General features: G+C 27.7%; 7 non-coding genes across 7 annotated transcripts; 2 read left to right on the top strand and 5 right to left on the bottom strand.

The window, feature by feature from the left end:
• Positions 1–3375: 3375 nt before the first annotated feature.
• Positions 3376–3447, bottom strand: Trnae-uuc (transfer RNA glutamic acid (anticodon UUC)). Its single transcript has one exon. It is a non-coding gene; the product is annotated as a tRNA-Glu (tRNA).
• A 3088-nt stretch (positions 3448–6535) lies between these two features.
• Trnae-uuc (transfer RNA glutamic acid (anticodon UUC)) lies at positions 6536–6607 on the bottom strand. The gene has a single exon. It is a non-coding gene; the product is annotated as a tRNA-Glu (tRNA).
• Positions 6608–9695: 3088 nt separating this feature from the next.
• Positions 9696–9767, bottom strand: Trnae-uuc (transfer RNA glutamic acid (anticodon UUC)). Its single transcript has one exon. It is a non-coding gene; the product is annotated as a tRNA-Glu (tRNA).
• Positions 9768–12868: 3101 nt separating this feature from the next.
• On the bottom strand, positions 12869–12940 carry Trnae-uuc (transfer RNA glutamic acid (anticodon UUC)). The gene has a single exon. It is a non-coding gene; the product is annotated as a tRNA-Glu (tRNA).
• A 1457-nt stretch (positions 12941–14397) lies between these two features.
• Positions 14398–14470, top strand: Trnak-uuu (transfer RNA lysine (anticodon UUU)). The gene has a single exon. It is a non-coding gene; the product is annotated as a tRNA-Lys (tRNA).
• Positions 14471–16027: 1557 nt separating this feature from the next.
• Positions 16028–16099, bottom strand: Trnae-uuc (transfer RNA glutamic acid (anticodon UUC)). The gene has a single exon. It is a non-coding gene; the product is annotated as a tRNA-Glu (tRNA).
• A 1457-nt stretch (positions 16100–17556) lies between these two features.
• On the top strand, positions 17557–17629 carry Trnak-uuu (transfer RNA lysine (anticodon UUU)). Its single transcript has one exon. It is a non-coding gene; the product is annotated as a tRNA-Lys (tRNA).
• The last annotated feature ends 1048 nt before the right edge of the window (positions 17630–18677 follow it).

The raw sequence follows: 18677 nt of genomic DNA, 5'->3' as shown, positions 1-18677 counted from the left end.
CTGAAAATCGAACCCGAGCGTGACAGGCGTGGATTCTACAACTAAACCACCAATGTTTATTAAAGTTCCGACCCCAGTAATTATACTTGGCTGACAAGAATAAACGCCAAAAAATTAATTATAATTCATTCTTACTAACAGATTTAAAGTAGCTGTGATTTTAACATAATAATATTTGTGTTATCAAAATTGAATAAAAATTCCTACACCGGAAATCGAACCCGGGCCGCCTGGGTGAAAGCCAGAAATCCTAACCCCTAGACCATGTAGGAGACATCTCATTACTCGTTACAAACGCTATGAAATTACCCAAATTAAAAATTTAATACAATTATGTCTAAATATTTAATTCGAATCCAGAAAACATTAAATATTTTCATTTATACCTATTTAATGATAACTATAATTATGAAAAATAACTATAATTATGTGCTTTACTAATTATTTATTTTGTTTTCCGTACAATACCTTGCAAACATTACGTTATGGACATTACGATTATCAAGGATATTTACAAAACTAAAACTAGTTTTTCTTACGTCGAAATATTAATGTTTTATTTCGTTTAATTCTTAAACTAAATTTTATTATAAACTAATCAGCTATAAACTTTGTTACTTGCTGTTTCAATTTTTATTAAAAAAATTATACGGAAATTAAAATAACCCATTCAGTTAGCAAAATTTAAAAATACTTGAAAATCTACAAAAAACTTTAACAAACTTTTATGTTTATTTTTTTTTAATTTTTTAAAATGCAAATAAAATACAAGATAAAATTATGTTTTATTTGCACCAGAAACTCGCAAAGTAATTTTAAACAAGAAACTTGGCACATAAAAATAAAAAGCGTTGTTAGGTGACTTAGTCGGTAGAATGTTGGAGTTTTAATTTAAAAGCTAATAATTCAAATCTATTATTAAGCGTTGTTGTTCCTACACAAATAAGTGCAAACTTTTAAACAAGATTTAAAATTTTAACAGTAATTTTCATCAATCTATGTTGTCATAAAATTTGTCCAAGTTAGTTTGTAATGTGAAAGTTGCCAATGTTCACGCTACAAACATAAATACACAAACTAACTGATACGTGGGTAATCAAATTATAAAAATTAACTAAATTGAAAAGTATCAAATATGTTAACTAATTTAAAGTTTAGATAAAATTTTTAAGTATGGTAGTTTAAAAAATCCTTTTAAACTCGCTACTCATAATATTTTTTAATCACTAACCAAACACATAACAACCGAATAATTTCCAAATTAATTTATGCATTGGAATTCGAATTATTCAACATGAATAAACAAAGTAATTTGATTAATATTCTGTTTTTGATTATAACTAATTGTTTAAACGTTAACTTACGCCTTTTAAATTTATGAAGTAAAACAATTAATCGGACAAAGTACCATCGTCACTTACTTCAGCGTATTGTTGATGTAGTAATTATTATAGTAATTCTAATTACAAATTATCTTTGCGTAATTGCCTCATAAAAGTAACTATCTCATTTACAAACCGAAGTCTGTCGATTTAACAGTTTGTAAATATAAGCGAGAGGGTTACTTAAAACAATAACAAAAATATAACAAATGTTTGTGTTTAATTATTTTTAAATAATTAAAATAGAAATAAAATATGAAGTGCATTTATATTTAATTGTTGCCAAAAAAACGTTTACAATCAGTAACTATAATCCAAGTTGCAAAACACACAGTAATAGAAAACGTGCCCGGTTAGCGCAGTTGGTAGAGCGTTGGACTTTTAATCCAACGGTCAAGGGTTCAAATCCCTTATCGGGCGTTGTTGTTTTTAAAATATGTGTTAATTCTAGATTAAGTTTAAAAATGTTAGACGATGTTGTGTGTAATTTTACTTATATTGCCATAAAAACAATTTGCTCTTGTTTTATTAGAAGAAATTACCAATATACACCACGTAGACTTAATTATGCAAATTTTTTTACATATAATTATTTAAATTACCAAAATTAGATAAATTGTGTAACATTTTTTGTATTACGTAATTTAAAATAAATTTTAGGTAAAATTATTTTAAATTTTATTGCAAAATCGTCATCCCAGTAAATATTATGCTGTACCAATCACACAGGCCATTAGTTGGCCGTTAATCGCGTCGAAGCGAAAAAAAGGGGCACCAACAACTGCTTTAAAGCGGGTGGAAAATTGGCTCTGTCTGCTGGGGTATTGCATTAACGCTTAAAGCTTTACAAAATAAAATGTAAAATATTTAAATTTTAAATATTCCAAACCAAATCTTTATTTAGTCAAATATACTTTTTTTTAAATTTGATACCTTTTTTTTTGTATATAAGTTTTTCTTCGATAAGTTTATGTTGGATCTGGAAAGGTCAACTGCACGAGCTAAACATATAGAAACAATTGTTTCTTGCAGGTTAAGTATTATTGGTTCTAATTGCCCGATGATTGAGCTGCTGATTAAGTGCTGTTACAGGGTTCGAAACCGAGACCTTAGTAGTGTAAGCAAGTGTTTTGGCCACTACACCACGCTGCCCGTTTAAAAACAACCACTTAAACACCCCTTTAAGACCTAAAGCGACTATTAAGTTGCTCTATTAACCGCTTTAAGCGTTAATCCAATACCCCAGCAGATAGTGGCGCATTTTCTCACCCGCTTGAATGCAGTTAATGGATCCAACTTTTTTTCGCTTCGAAGCGATAAAAGACTAACTAATTGGATAGAACACACACAACATATAAAATTATTAAATTACCACATACAATAGAATTTAAATTATCCAAATTGATTAAATTATAAATATTTACATTCTTTCTCTTATTAATCAGATAAATTTTTATAAATATATATATAGAAAATCTTAAAACAATATGCAGAAAAGGAACAATTGTATTGTAATTTAACATATTGTTTAAGTGATCAATACTAAGATGTTTTTTGTGTCTTTGCCTAATAAAAAAGTGTTTAATTCAGAATACAGTTTAAAATCGCAAAGCTCCAGTCTTGTTTTTTTTAAAATTAAGCTTTAATTTTTTTTATTATATAATGGATAATCGTTTCTTTCAATTTTATTAACTATGTATTACGAAAATTAATAATATAGCCAACATCTCAGCGGTCGCATCATAAAATCAATTGACAATTTGATCTCATGAACTAATTAAAAACTGCATTGGCTGAAAATCGAACCCGAGCGTGACAGGCGTGGATTCTACAACTAAACCACCAATGTTTATTAAAGTTCCGACCCCAGTAATTATACTTGGCTGACAAGAATAAACGCCAAAAAATTAATTATAATTCATTCTTACTAACAGATTTAAAGTAGCTGTGATTTTAACATAATAATATTTGTGTTATCAAAATTGAATAAAAATTCCTACACCGGGAATCGAACCCGGGCCGCCTGGGTGAAAGCCAGGAATCCTAACCCCTAGACCATGTAGGAGACATCTCATTACTCGTTACAAACGCTATGAAATTACCCAAATTAAAAATTTAATACAATTATGTCTAAATATTTAATTCGAATCCAGAAAACATTAAATATTTTCATTTATACCTATCTAATGATAACTATAATTATGAAAAATAACTATAATTATGTGCTTTACTAATTATTTATTTTGTTTTCCGTACAATACCTTGCAAACATTACGTTATGGACATTACGATTATCAAGGATATTTACAAAACTAAAACTAGTTTTTCTTACGTCGAAATATTAATGTTTTATTTCGTTTAATTCTTAAACTAAATTTTATTATAAACTAATCAGCTATAAACTTTGTTACTTGCTGTTTCAATTTTTATTAAAAAAATTATACGGAAATTAAAATAACCCATTCAGTTAGCAAAATTTAAAAATACTTGAAAATCTACAAAAAACTTTAACAAACTTTTATGTTTATTTTTTTTAAATTTTTTAAAATGCAAATAAAATACAAGATAAAATTATGTTTTATTTGCACCAGAAACTCGCAAAGTAATTTTAAACAAGAAACTTGGCACATAAAAATAAAAAGCGTTGTTAGGTGACTTAGTCGGTAGAATGTTGGAGTTTTAATTTAAAAGCTAATAATTCAAATCTATTATTAAGCGTTGTTGTTCCTACACAAATAAGTGCAAACTTTTAAACAAGATTTAAAATTTTAACAGTAATTTTCATCAATCTATGTTGTCATAAAATTTGTCCAAGTTAGTTTGTAATGTGAAAGTTGCCAATGTTCACGCTACAAACATAAATACACAAACTAACTGATACGTGGGTAATCAAATTTTAAAAATTAACTAAATTGAAAAGTATCAAATATGTTAACTAATTTAAAGTTTAGATAAAATTTTTAAGTATGGTAGTTTAAAAAATCCTTTGAAACTCGCTACTCATAATATTTTTTAATCACTAACCAAACACATAACAACCGAATAATTTCCAAATTAATTTATGCATTGGAATTCGAATTATTCAACATGAATAAACAAAGTAATTTGATTAATATTCTGTTTTTGATTATAACTAATTGTTTAAACGTTAACTTACGCCTTTTAAATTTATGAAGTAAAACAATTAATCGGACAAAGTACCATCGTCACTTACTTCAGCGTATTGTTGATGTAGTAATTATTATAGTAATTCTAATTACAAATTATCTTTGCGTAATTGCCTCATAAAAGTAACTATCTCATTTACAAACCGAAGTCTGTCGATTTAACAGTTTGTAAATATAAGCGAGAGGGTTACTTAAAACAATAACAAAAATATAACAAATGTTTGTGTTTAATTATTTTTAAATAATTAAAATAGAAATAAAATATGAAGTGCATTTATATTTAATTGTTGCCAAAAAAACATTTACAATCAGTAACTATAATCCAAGTTGCAAAACACACAGTAATAGAAAACCTGCCCAGTTAGCTCAGTCGGTAGAGCGTTGGACTTTTAATCCAACGGTCAAGGGTTCAAATCCCTTATCGGGCGTTGTTGTTTTTAAAATATGTGTTAATTCTAGATTAAGTTTAAAAATGTTAGACGATGTTGTGTGTAATTTTACTTATATTGCCATAAAAACAATTTGCGCTTGTTTTATTAGAAGAAATTACCAATATACACCACACAGACTTAATTATGCAAATTTTTTTACATATGATTATTTAAATTACCAAAATTAGATAAATTGTGTAACATTTTTTGTATTACGTAATTTAAAAGAAATTTTAGGTAAAATTATTTTTAATTTCAATGCAAATTTGTCATCCCAGTAAATATTATGCTGTACCAATCACACAGGCCATTAGTTGGCCGTTAATCGCGTCGAAGCGAAAAAAAGGGGCACCAATAACTGCTTTGAAGCGGGTGGAAAATTGGCTCTGTCTGCTGGGGTATTGCATTAACGCTTAAAGCTTTAAAAAATAAAATGTAAAATATTTAAATTTTAAATATTCCAAACCAAATCTTTATTTAGTCAATTATACTTTTTTTTAAATTTGATACATTTTTTTTGTATATAAGTTTTTCTTCGATAAGTTTATGTTGGATCTGGAAAGGTCAACTGCACGAGCTAAACATATAGAAACAACTGTTTCTTGCAGGTTAAGTATTATTGGTTCTAATTGCCCGATGATCGAGCTGCTGATTAAGTGCTGTTACAGGGTTCGAAACCGAGACCTTAGTATAAGCAAGTGTTTTGGCCACTACACCTCGCTGCCGTATTAAAAACAACCATTTAAGACCTAAAGCGACTATTAAGTTGCTCTATTAACCGCTTTAAACGTTAATCCAATACCCCAGTAGATAGTGGCGCATTTTCCCACCCGCTTGAATGCAGTTAATGGATCCAACTTTTTTTCGCTTCGAAGCGATAAAAGACTAACTAATTGGATAAAACACACACAACATATAAAATTATTAATTTACCACATACAAAAGTATTTAAATTATCCAAATTGAATAAATTATTAATATTTACACTCTTTCTCTTATTAATCAGATAAATTTCTATAAATATATATATAGAAAATCGTAAAACAATATGCAGCAAAGGGACAATTGTATTGTAATTTAACATATTGTTTAAGTGTTCAATACTAAGATGTTTTCTGTGTCTTTGCCTAATAAAAAAGTGTTTAATTCAGAATACAGTTTAAAATCGCAAAGCTCCAGTCTTGTTTTTTTTTAAAATTAAGCTTTAATTTTTTTTATTATATAATGGATAATCGTTTCTTTCAATTTTCTTAACTATGTATTATGAAAATTAATAATATAGCCAACATCTCAGCGGTCGCATCATAAAATCAATTGACAATTTGATCTCATGAACTAATTAAAAACTGCATTGGCTGAAAATCGAACCCGAGCGTGACAGGCGTGGATTCTACAACTAAACCACCAATGTTTATTAAAGTTCCGACCCCAGTAATTATACTTGGCTGACAAGAATAAACGCCAAAAAATTAATTATAATTCATTCTTACTAACAGATTTAAAGTAGCTGTGATTTTAACATAATAATATTTGTGTTATCAAAACTGAATAAAAATTCCTACACCGGGAATCGAACCCGGGCCGCCTGGGTGAAAGCCAGAAATCCTAACCCCTAGACCATGTAGGAGACATCTCATTACTCGTTACAAACGCTATGAAATTACCCAAATTAAAAATTTAATACAATTATGTCTAAATATTTAATTCAAATCCAGAAAACATTAAATATTTTCATTTATACCTATTTAATGATAACTATAATTATGAAAAATAACTATAATTATGTGCTTTACTAATTATTTATTTTGTTTTCCGTACAATACCTTGCAAACATTACGTTATGGACATTACGATTATCAAGGATATTTACAAAACTAAAACTAGTTTTTCTTACGTCGAAATATTAATGTTTTATTTCGTTTAATTCTTAAACTAAATTTTATTATAAACTAATCAGCTATAAACTTTGTTACTTGCTGTTTCAATTTTTATTAAAAAAATTATACGGAAATTAAAATAACCCATTCAGTTAGCAAAATTTAAAAATACTTGAAAATCTACAAAAAACTTTAACAAACTTTTATGTTTATTTTTTTTTAATTTTTTAAAATGCAAATAAAATACAAGATAAAATTATGTTTTATTTGCACCAGAAACTCGCAAAGTAATTTTAAACAAGAAACTTGGCACATCAAAATAAAAAGCGTTGTTAGGTGACTTAGTCGGTAGAATGTTGGAGTTTTAATTTAAAAGCTAATAATTCAAATCTATTATTAAGCGTTGTTGTTCCTACATAAATAAGTGCAAACTTTTAAACAAGATTTAAAATTTTAACAGTAATTTTCATCAATCTATGTTGTCATAAAATTTGTCCAAGTTAGTTTGTAATGTGAAAGTTGCCAATGTTCACGCTACAAACATAAATATACAAACTAACTGATACGTGGGTAATCAAATTATAAAAATTAACTAAATTGAAAAGTATCAAATATGTTAACTAATTTAAAGTTTAGATAAAATTTTTAAGTATGGTAGTTTAAAAAATCCTTTTAAACTCGCTACTCATAATATTTTTTAATCACTAACCAAACACATAACAACCGAATAATTTCCAAATTAATTTATGCATTGGAATTCGAATTATTCAACATGAATAAACAAAGTAATTTGATTAATATTCTGTTTTTGATTATAACTAATTGTTTAAACGTTAACTTACGCCTTTTAAATTTATGAAGTAAAACAATTAATCGGACAAAGTACCATCGTCACTTACTTCAGCGTATTGTTGATGTAGTAATTATTATAGTAATTCTAATTACAAATTATCTTTGCGTAATTGCCTCATAAAAGTAACTATCTCATTTACAAACCGAAGTCTGTCGATTTAACAGTTTGTAAATATAAGCGAGAGGGTTACTTAAAACAATAACAAAAATATAACAAATGTTTGTGTTTAATTATTTTTAAATAATTAAAATAGAAATAAAATATGAAGTGCATTTATATTTAATTGTTGCCAAAAAAACATTTACAATCAGTAACTATAATCCAAGTTGCAAAACACACAGTAATAGAAAACGTGCCCGGTTAGCTCAGTCGGTAGAGCGTTGGAATTTTAATCCAACGGTCAAGGGTTCAAATCCCTTATCGGGCGTTGTTGTTTTTAAAATATGTGTTAATTCTAGATTAAGTTTAAAAATGTTAGACGATGTTGTGTGTAATTTTACTTATATTGCCATAAAAACAATTTGCGCTTGTTTTATTAGAAGAAATTACCAATATACACCACACAGACTTAATTATGCAAATTTTTTTACATATGATTATTTAAATTACCAAAATTAGATAAATTGTGTAACATTTTTTGTATTACGTAATTTAAAAGAAATTTTAGGTAAAATTATTTTTAATTTCAATGCAAATTTGTCATCCCAGTAAATATTATGCTGTACCAATCACACAGGCCATTAGTTGGCCGTTAATCGCGTCGAAGCGAAAAAAAGGGGCACCAATAACTGCTTTGAAGCGGGTGGAAAATTGGCTCTGTCTGCTGGGGTATTGCATTAACGCTTAAAGCTTTAAAAAATAAAATGTAAAATATTTAAATTTTAAATATTCCAAACCAAATCTTTATTTAGTCAATTATACTTTTTTTTAAATTTGATACATTTTTTTTGTATATAAGTTTTTCTTCGATAAGTTTATGTTGGATCTGGAAAGGTCAACTGCACGAGCTAAACATATAGAAACAACTGTTTCTTGCAGGTTAAGTATTATTGGTTCTAATTGCCCGATGATCGAGCTGCTGATTAAGTGCTGTTACAGGGTTCGAAACCGAGACCTTAGTATAAGCAAGTGTTTTGGCCACTACACCTCGCTGCCGTATTAAAAACAACCATTTAAGACCTAAAGCGACTATTAAGTTGCTCTATTAACCGCTTTAAACGTTAATCCAATACCCCAGTAGATAGTGGCGCATTTTCCCACCCGCTTGAATGCAGTTAATGGATCCAACTTTTTTTCGCTTCGAAGCGATAAAAGACTAACTAATTGGATAAAACACACACAACATATAAAATTATTAATTTACCACATACAAAAGTATTTAAATTATCCAAATTGAATAAATTATTAATATTTACACTCTTTCTCTTATTAATCAGATAAATTTCTATAAATATATATATAGAAAATCGTAAAACAATATGCAGCAAAGGGACAATTGTATTGTAATTTAACATATTGTTTAAGTGATCAATACTAAGATGTTTTCTGTGTCTTTGCCTAATAAAAAAGTGTTTAATTCAGAATACAGTTTAAAATCGCAAAGCTCCAGTCTTGTTTTTTTTTAAAATTAAGCTTTAATTTTTTTTATTATATAATGGATAATCGTTTCTTTCAATTTTCTTAACTATGTATTATGAAAATTAATAATATAGCCAACATCTCAGCGGTCGCATCATAAAATCAATTGACAATTTGATCTCATGAACTAATTAAAAACTGCATTGGCTGAAAATCGAACCCGAGCGTGACAGGCGTGGATTCTACAACTAAACCACCAATGTTTATTAAAGTTCCGACCCCAGTAATTATACTTGGCTGACAAGAATAAACGCCAAAAAATTAATTATAATTCATTCTTACTAACAGATTTAAAGTAGCTGTGATTTTAACATAATAATATTTGTGTTATCAAAACTGAATAAAAATTCCTACACCGGGAATCGAACCCGGGCCGCCTGGGTGAAAGCCAGAAATCCTAACCCCTAGACCATGTAGGAGACATCTCATTACTCGTTACAAACGCTATGAAATTACCCAAATTAAAAATTTAATACAATTATGTCTAAATATTTAATTCGAATCCAGAAAACATTAAATATTTTCATTTATACCTATTTAATGATAACTATAATTATGAAAAATAACTATAATTATGTGCTTTACTAATTATTTATTTTGTTTTCCGTACAATACCTTGCAAACATTACGTTATGGACATTACGATTATCAAGGATATTTACAAAACTAAAACTAGTTTTTCTTACGTCGAAATATTAATGTTTTATTTCGTTTAATTCTTAAACTAAATTTTATTATAAACTAATCAGCTATAAACTTTGTTACTTGCTGTTTCAATTTTTATTAAAAAAATTATACGGAAATTAAAATAACCCATTCAGTTAGCAAAATTTAAAAATACTTGAAAATCTACAAAAAACTTTAACAAACTTTTATGTTTATTTTTTTTTAATTTTTTAAAATGCAAATAAAATACAAGATAAAATTATGTTTTATTTGCACCAGAAACTCGCAAAGTAATTTTAAACAAGAAACTTGGCACATCAAAATAAAAAGCGTTGTTAGGTGACTTAGTCGGTAGAATGTTGGAGTTTTAATTTAAAAGCTAATAATTCAAATCTATTATTAAGCGTTGTTGTTCCTACACAAATAAGTGCAAACTTTTAAACAAGATTTAAAATTTTAACAGTAATTTTCATCAATCTATGTTGTCATAAAATTTGTCCAAGTTAGTTTGTAATGTGAAAGTTGCCAATGTTCACGCTACAAACATAAATATACAAACTAACTGATACGTGGGTAATCAAATTATAAAAATTAACTAAATTGAAAAGTATCAAATATGTTAACTAATTTAAAGTTTAGATAAAATTTTTAAGTATGGTAGTTTAAAAAATCCTTTTAAACTCGCTACTCATAATATTTTTTAATCACTAACCAAACACATAACAACCGAATAATTTCCAAATTAATTTATGCATTGGAATTCGAATTATTCAACATGAATAAACAAAGTAATTTGATTAACATTCTGTTTTTGATTATAACTAATTGTTTAAACGTTAACTTACGCCTTTTAAATTTATGAAGTAAAACAATTAATCGGACAAAGTACCATCGTCACTTACTTCAGCGTATTGTTGATGTAGTAATTATTATAGTAATTCTAATTACAAATTATCTTTGCGTAATTGCCTCATAAAAGTAACTATCTCATTTACAAACCGAAGTCTGTCGATTTAACAGTTTGTAAATATAAGCGAGAGGGTTACTTAAAACAATAACAAAAATATAACAAATGTTTGTGTTTAATTATTTTTAAATAATTAAAATAGAAATAAAATATGAAGTGCATTTATATTTAATTGTTGCCAAAAAAACGTTTACAATCAGTAACTATAATCCAAGTTGCAAAACACACAGTAATAGAAAACGTCCCCGGTTAGCTCAGTCGGTAGAGCGTTGGACTTTTAATCCAACGGTAAAGGGTTCAAATCCCTTATCGGGCGTTGTTGTTTTTAAAATATGTGTTAATTCTAGATTAAGTTTAAAAATGTTAGACGATGTTGTGTGTAATTTTACTTATATTGCCATAAAAACAATTTGCGCTTGTTTTATTAGAAGAAATTACCAATATACACCACACAGACTTAATTATGCAAATTTTTTTACATATGATTATTTAAATTACCAAAATTAGATAAATTGTGTAACATTTTTTGTATTACGTAATTTAAAAGAAATTTTAGGTAAAATTATTTTTAATTTCAATGCAAATTTGTCATCCCAGTAAATATTATGCTGTACCAATCACACAGGCCATTAGTTGGCCGTTAATCGCGTCGAAGCGAAAAAAAGGGGCACCAATAACTGCTTTGAAGCGGGTGGAAAATTGGCTCTGTCTGCTGGGGTATTGCATTAACGCTTAAAGCTTTAAAAAATAAAATGTAAAATATTTAAATTTTAAATATTCCAAACCAAATCTTTATTTAGTCAATTATACTTTTTTTTTAATTTGATACATTTTTTTTGTATATAAGTTTTTCTTCGATAAGTTTATGTTGGATCTGGAAAAGTCAACTGCACGAGCTAAACATATAGAAACAACTGTTTCTTGCAGGTTAAGTATTATTGGTTCTAATTGCCCGATGATCGAGCTGCTGATTAAGTGCTGTTACAGGGTTCGAAACCGAGACCTTAGTAGTGTAAGCAAGTGTTTTGGCCACTACACCTCGCTGCCGTATTAAAAACAACCATTTAAACACCCCTTTAAGACCTAAAGCGACTATTAAGTTGCTCTATTAACCGCTTTAAGCGTTAATCCAATACCCCAGCAGATAGTGGCGCATTTCCCACCCGCTTGAATGCAGTTAATGGATCCAACTTTTTTTCGCTTCGAAGCGATAAAAGACTAACTAATTGGATAAAACACACACAACATATAAAATTATTAATTTACCAAATACAATAGTATTTAAATTATCCAAATTGAATAAATTATTAATATTTACACTCTTTCTCTTATTAATCAGATAAATTTTTATAAATATATATATAGAAAATCGTAAAACAATATGCAGCAAAGGGACAATTGTATTGTAATTTAACATATTGTTTAAGTGATCAATACTAAGATGTTTTCTGTGTCTTTGCCTAATAAAAAAGTGTTTAATTCAGAATACAGTTTAAAATCGCAAAGCTCCAGTCTTGTTTTTTTTTAAATTAAGTTTTAATTTTTTTTATTATATAATGGATAATCGTTTCTTTCAATTTTCTTAACTATGTATTATGAAAATTAATAATATAGCCAACATCTCAGCAGTCGCATCACAAAATCAATTGACAATTTGATCTCATGAACTAATTAAAAACTGCATTGGCTGAAAATCGAACCCGAGCGTGACAGGCGTGGATTCTACAACTAAACCACCTATGTTTATTAAAGTTCCGACCCCAGTAATTATACTTGGCTAACAAGAATAAACGCCAAAAAATTAATTATAATTCATTCTTACTAACAGATTTAAAGTAGCTGTGATTTTAACATAATAATATTTGTGTTATCAAAATTGAATAAAAATTCCTACACCGGGAATCGAACCCGGGCCGCCTGGGTGAAAGCCAGGAATCCTAACCCCTAGACCATGTAGGAGACATCTTATTACTCGTTACAAACGCTATGAAATTACCCAAATTAAAAATTTAATACAATTATGTCTAAATATTTAATTCGAATCCAGAAAACATTAAATATTTTCATTTATACCTATTTAATGATAACTATAATTATGAAAAATAACTATAATTATGTGCTTTACTAATTATTTATTTTGTTTTCCGTGCAATACCGTGCAAACATTACGTTATGGACATTACGATTATCAAGGATATTTACAAAACTAAAACTAGTTTTTCTTACGTCGAAATATTAATGTTTTATTTCGTTTAATTCTTAAACTAAATTTTAGTATAATCTAATCAGCTATAAACTTTGTTACTTGCTGTTTCAATTTTTATTAAAAAAATTATACGGAAATCAAAATAACCCATTCAGTTAGCAAAATTTAAAAATACTTGAAAATCTACAAAAAACTTTAACAAACTTTTATGTTTATTTTTTTTTAATTTTTTAAAATGCAAATAAAATACAAGATAAAATTATGTTTTATTTGCACCAGAAACTTGCAAAGTAATTTTAAACAAGAAACTTGGCACATCAAAATAAAAAGCGTTGTTAGGTGACTTAGTCGGTAGAATGTTGGAGTTTTAATTTAAAAGCTAATAATTCAAATCTATTATTAAGCGTTGTTGTTCCTACACAAATAAGTGCAAACTTTTAAACAAGATTTAAAATTTTAACAGTAATTTTCATCAATCTATGTTGTCATAAAATTTGTCCAAGTTAGTTTGTAATGTGAAAGTTGCCAATGTTCACGCTACAAACATAAATACACAAACTAACTGATACGTGGGTAATCAAATTATAAAAATTAACTAAATTGAAAAGTATCAAATATGTTAACTAATTTAAAGTTTAGATAAAATTTTTAAGTATGGTAGTTTAAAAAATCCTTAGAAACTCGCTACTCATAATATTTTTTAATCACTAACCAAACACATAACAACCGAATAATTCCCAAATTAATTTATGCATTGGAATTCGAATTATTCAACATGAATAAACAAAGTAATTTGATTAATATTCTGTTTTTGATTATAACTAATTGTTTAAACGTTAACTTACGCCTTTTAAATTTATGAAGTAATACAATTAATCGGACAAATTACCATCGTCACTTACTTCAGCGTATTGTTGATGTAGTAATTATTATAGTAATTCTAATTACAAATTATCTTTGCGTAATTGCCTCATAAAAGTAACTATCTCATTTACAAACCGAAGTCTGTCGATTTAACAGTTTGTAAATATAAGCGAGAGGGTTACTTAAAACAATAACAAAAATATAACAAATGTTTGTGTTTAATTATTTTTAAATAATTAAAATAGAAATAAAATATGAAGTGCATTTATATTTAATTGTTGCCAAAAAAACGTTTACAATCAGTAACTATAATCCAAGTTGCAAAACACACAGTAATAGAAAACGTGCCCGGTTAGCTCAGTCGGTAGAGCGTTGGACTTTTAATCCAAAGGTCAAGGGTTCAAATCCCTTATCGGGCGTTGTTGTTTTTAAAATATGTGTTAATTCTTGATTAAGTTTAAAAATGTTAGACGATGTTGTGTGTAAATTTACTTATATTGCCATAAAAACAATTTGCTCTTGTTTTATTAGAAGAAATTACCAATATACACCACACAGACTTAATTATGCAAATTTTTTTACATATGATTATTTAAATTACCAAAATTAGATAAATTGTGGAACATTTTTTGTATTACGTAATTTAAAAGAAATTTTAGGTAAAATTATTTTTAATTTCAATGCAAATTTGTCATCCCAGTAAATATTATGCTGTACCAATCACACAGGCCATTAGTTGGCCGTTAATCGCGTCGAAGCGAAAAAAAGGGGCACCAATAACTGCTTTGAAGCGGGTGGAAAATTGGCTCTGTCTGCTGGGGTATTGCATTAACGCTTAAAGCTTTAAAAAATAAAATGTAAAATATTTAAATTTTAAATATTCCAAACCAAATCTTTATTTAGTCAATTATACTTTTTTTTAAATTTGATACATTTTTTTTGTATGTAAGTTTTTCTTCGATAAGTTTATGTTGGATCTGGAAAGGTCAACTGCACGAGCTAAACATATAGAAACAACTGTTTCTTGCAGGTTAAGTATTATTGGTTCTAATTGCCCGATGATCGAGCTGCTGATTAAGTGCTGTTACAGGGTTCGAAACCGAGACCTTAGTATAAGCAAGTGTTTTGGCCACTACACCTCGCTGCCGTATTAAAAACAACCATTTAAGACCTAAAGCGACTATTAAGTTGCTCTATTAACCGCTTTAAACGTTAATCCAATACCCCAGTAGATAGTGGCGCATTTTCCCACCCGCTTGAATGCAGTTAATGGATCCAACTTTTTTTCGCTTCGAAGCGATAAAAGACTAACTAATTGGATAAAACACACACAACATATAAAATTATTAATTTACCACATACAATAGTATTTAAATTATCCAAATTGAATAAATTATTAATATTTACACTCTTTCTCTTATTAATCAGATAAATTTTTATAAATATATATATAGAAAATCGTAAAACAATATGCAGCAAAGGGACAATTGTATTGTAATTTAACATATTGTTTAAGTGATCAATACTAAGATGTTTTCTGTGTCTTTGCCTAATAAAAAAGTGTTTAATTCAGAATACAGTTTAAAATCGCAAAGCTCCAGTCTTGTTTTTTTTTAAATTAAGCTTTAATTTTTTTTATTATATAATGGATAATCGTTTCTTTCAATTTTCTTAACTATGTATTATGAAAATTAATAATATAGCCAACATCTCAGCGGTCGCATCATAAAATCAATTGACAATTTGATCTCATGAACTAATTAAAAACTGCATTGGCTGAAAATCGAACCCGAGCGTGACAGGCGTGGATTCTACAACTAAACCACCAATGTTTATTAAAGTTCCGACCCCAGTAATTATACTTGGCTGACAAGAATAAACGCCAAAAAATTAATTATAATTCATTCTTACTAACAGATTTAAAGTAGCTGTGATTTTAACATAATAATATTTGTGTTATCAAAATTGAATAAAAATTCCTACACCGGGAATCGAACCCGGGCCGCCTGGGTGAAAGCCAGAAATCCTAACCCCTAGACCATGTAGGAGACATCTCATTACTCGTTACAAACGCTATGAAATTACCCAAATTAAAAATTTAATACAATTATGTCTAAATATTTAATTCGAATCCAGAAAACATTAAATATTTTCATTTATACCTATTTAATGATAACTATAATTATGAAAAATAACTATAATTATGTGCTTTACTAATTATTTATTTTGTTTTCCGTACAATACCTTGCAAACATTACGTTATGGACATTACGATTATCAAGGATATTTACAAAACTAAAACTAGTTTTTCTTACGTCGAAATATTAATGTTTTATTTCGTTTAATTCTTAAACTAAATTTTATTATAATCTAATCAGCTATAAACTTTGTTACTTGCTGTTTCAATTTTTATTAAAAAAATTATACGGAAATCAAAATAATCCATTCAGTTAGCAAAATTTAAAAATACTTGAAAATCTACAAAAAACTTTAACAAACTTTTATGTTTATTTTTTTTTAATTTTTTAAAATGCAAATAAAATACAAGATAAAATTATGTTTTATTTGCACCAGAAACTCGCAAAGTAATTTTAAACAAGAAACTTGGCACATCAAAATAAAAAGCGTTGTTAGGTGACTTAGTCGGTAGAATGTTGGAGTTTTAATTTAAAAGCTAATAATTCAAATCTATTATTAAGCGTTGTTGTTCCTACACAAATAAGTGCAAACTTTTAAACAAGATTTAAAATTTTAACAGTAATTTTCATCAATCTATGTTGTCATAAAATTTGTCCAAGTTAGTTTGTAATGTGAAAGTTGCCAATGTTCACGCTACAAACATAAATACACAAACTAACTGATACGTGGGTAATCAAATTATAAAAATTAACTAAATTGAAAAGTATCAAATATGTTAACTAATTTAAAGTTTAGATAAAATTTTTAAGTATGGTAGTTTAAAAAATCCTTTGAAACTCGCTACTCATAATATTTTTTAATTACTAACCAAACACATAACAACCGAATAATTCCCAAATTAATTTATGCATTGGAATTCGAATTATTCAACATGAATAAACAAAGTAATTTGATTAATATTCTGTTTTTGATTATAACTAATTGTTTAAACGTTAACTTACGCCTTTTAAATTTATGAAGTAATACAATTAATCGGACAAAGTACCATCGTCACTTACTTCAGCGTATTGTTGATGTAGTAATTATTATAGTAATTCTAATTACAAATTATCTTTGCGTAATTGCCTCATAAAAGTAACTATCTCATTTACAAACCGAAGTCTGTCGATTTAACAGTTTGTAAATATAAGCGAGAGGGTTACTTAAAACAATAACAAAAATATAACAAATGTTTGTGTTTAATTATTTTTAAATAATTAAAATAGAAATAAAATATGAAGTGCATTTATATTTAATTGTTGCCAAAAAAACGTTTACAATCAGTAACTATAATCCAAGTTGCAAAACACACAGTAATAGAAAACGTGCCCGGTTAGCTCAGTCGGTAGAGCGTTGGACTTTTAATCCAAAGGTCAAGGGTTCAAATCCCTTATCGGGCGTTGTTGTTTTTAAAATATGTGTTAATTCTTGATTAAGTTTAAAAATGTTAGACGATGTTGTGTGTAAATTTACTTATATTGCCATAAAAACAATTTGCTCTTGTTTTATTAGAAGAAATTACCAATATACACCACACAGACTTAATTATGCAAATTTTTTTACATATGATTATTTAAATTACCAAAATTAGATAAATTGTGGAACATTTTTTGTATTACGTAATTTAAAAGAAATTTTAGGTAAAATTATTTTTAATTTCAATGCAAATTTGTCATCCCAGTAAATATTATGCTGTACCAATCACACAGGCCATTAGTTGGCCGTTAATCGCGTCGAAGCGAAAAAAAGGGGCACCAATAACTGCTTTGAAGCGGGTGGAAAATTGGCTCTGTCTGCTGGGGTATTGCATTAACGCTTAAAGCTTTAAAAAATAAAATGTAAAATATTTAAATTTTAAATATTCCAAACCAAATCTTTATTTAGTCAATTATACTTTTTTTTAAATTTGATACATTTTTTTTGTATGTAAGTTTTTCTTCGATAAGTTTATGTTGGATCTGGAAAGGTCAACTGCACGAGCTAAACATATAGAAACAACTGTTTCTTGCAGGTTAAGTATTATTGGTTCTAATTGCCCGATGATCGAGCTGCTGATTAAGTGCTGTTACAGGGTTCGAAACCGAGACCTTAGTATAAGCAAGTGTTTTGGCCACTACACCTCGCTGCCGTATTAAAAACAACCATTTAAGACCTAAAGCGACTATTAAGTTGCTCTATTAACCGCTTTAAACGTTAATCCAATACCCCAGTAGATAGTGGCGCATTTTCCCACCCGCTTGAATGCAGTTAATGGATCCAACTTTTTTTCGCTTCGAAGCGATAAAAGACTAACTAATTGGATAAAACACACACAACATATAAAATTATTAATTTACCACATACAATAGTATTTAAATTATCCAAATTGAATAAATTATTAATATTTACACTCTTTCTCTTATTAATCAGATAAATTTTTATAAATATATATATAGAAAATCGTAAAAC

This window comes from Corella eumyota, chromosome 7 (genome assembly GCF_963082875.1).
Source record: "Corella eumyota chromosome 7, kaCorEumy4.1, whole genome shotgun sequence".
Lineage (NCBI taxonomy): Eukaryota > Metazoa > Chordata > Ascidiacea > Phlebobranchia > Corellidae > Corella > Corella eumyota.
Note: the sequence above shows the minus strand (reverse complement) of the source record. Positions and strands in the feature narration are given on the sequence as shown.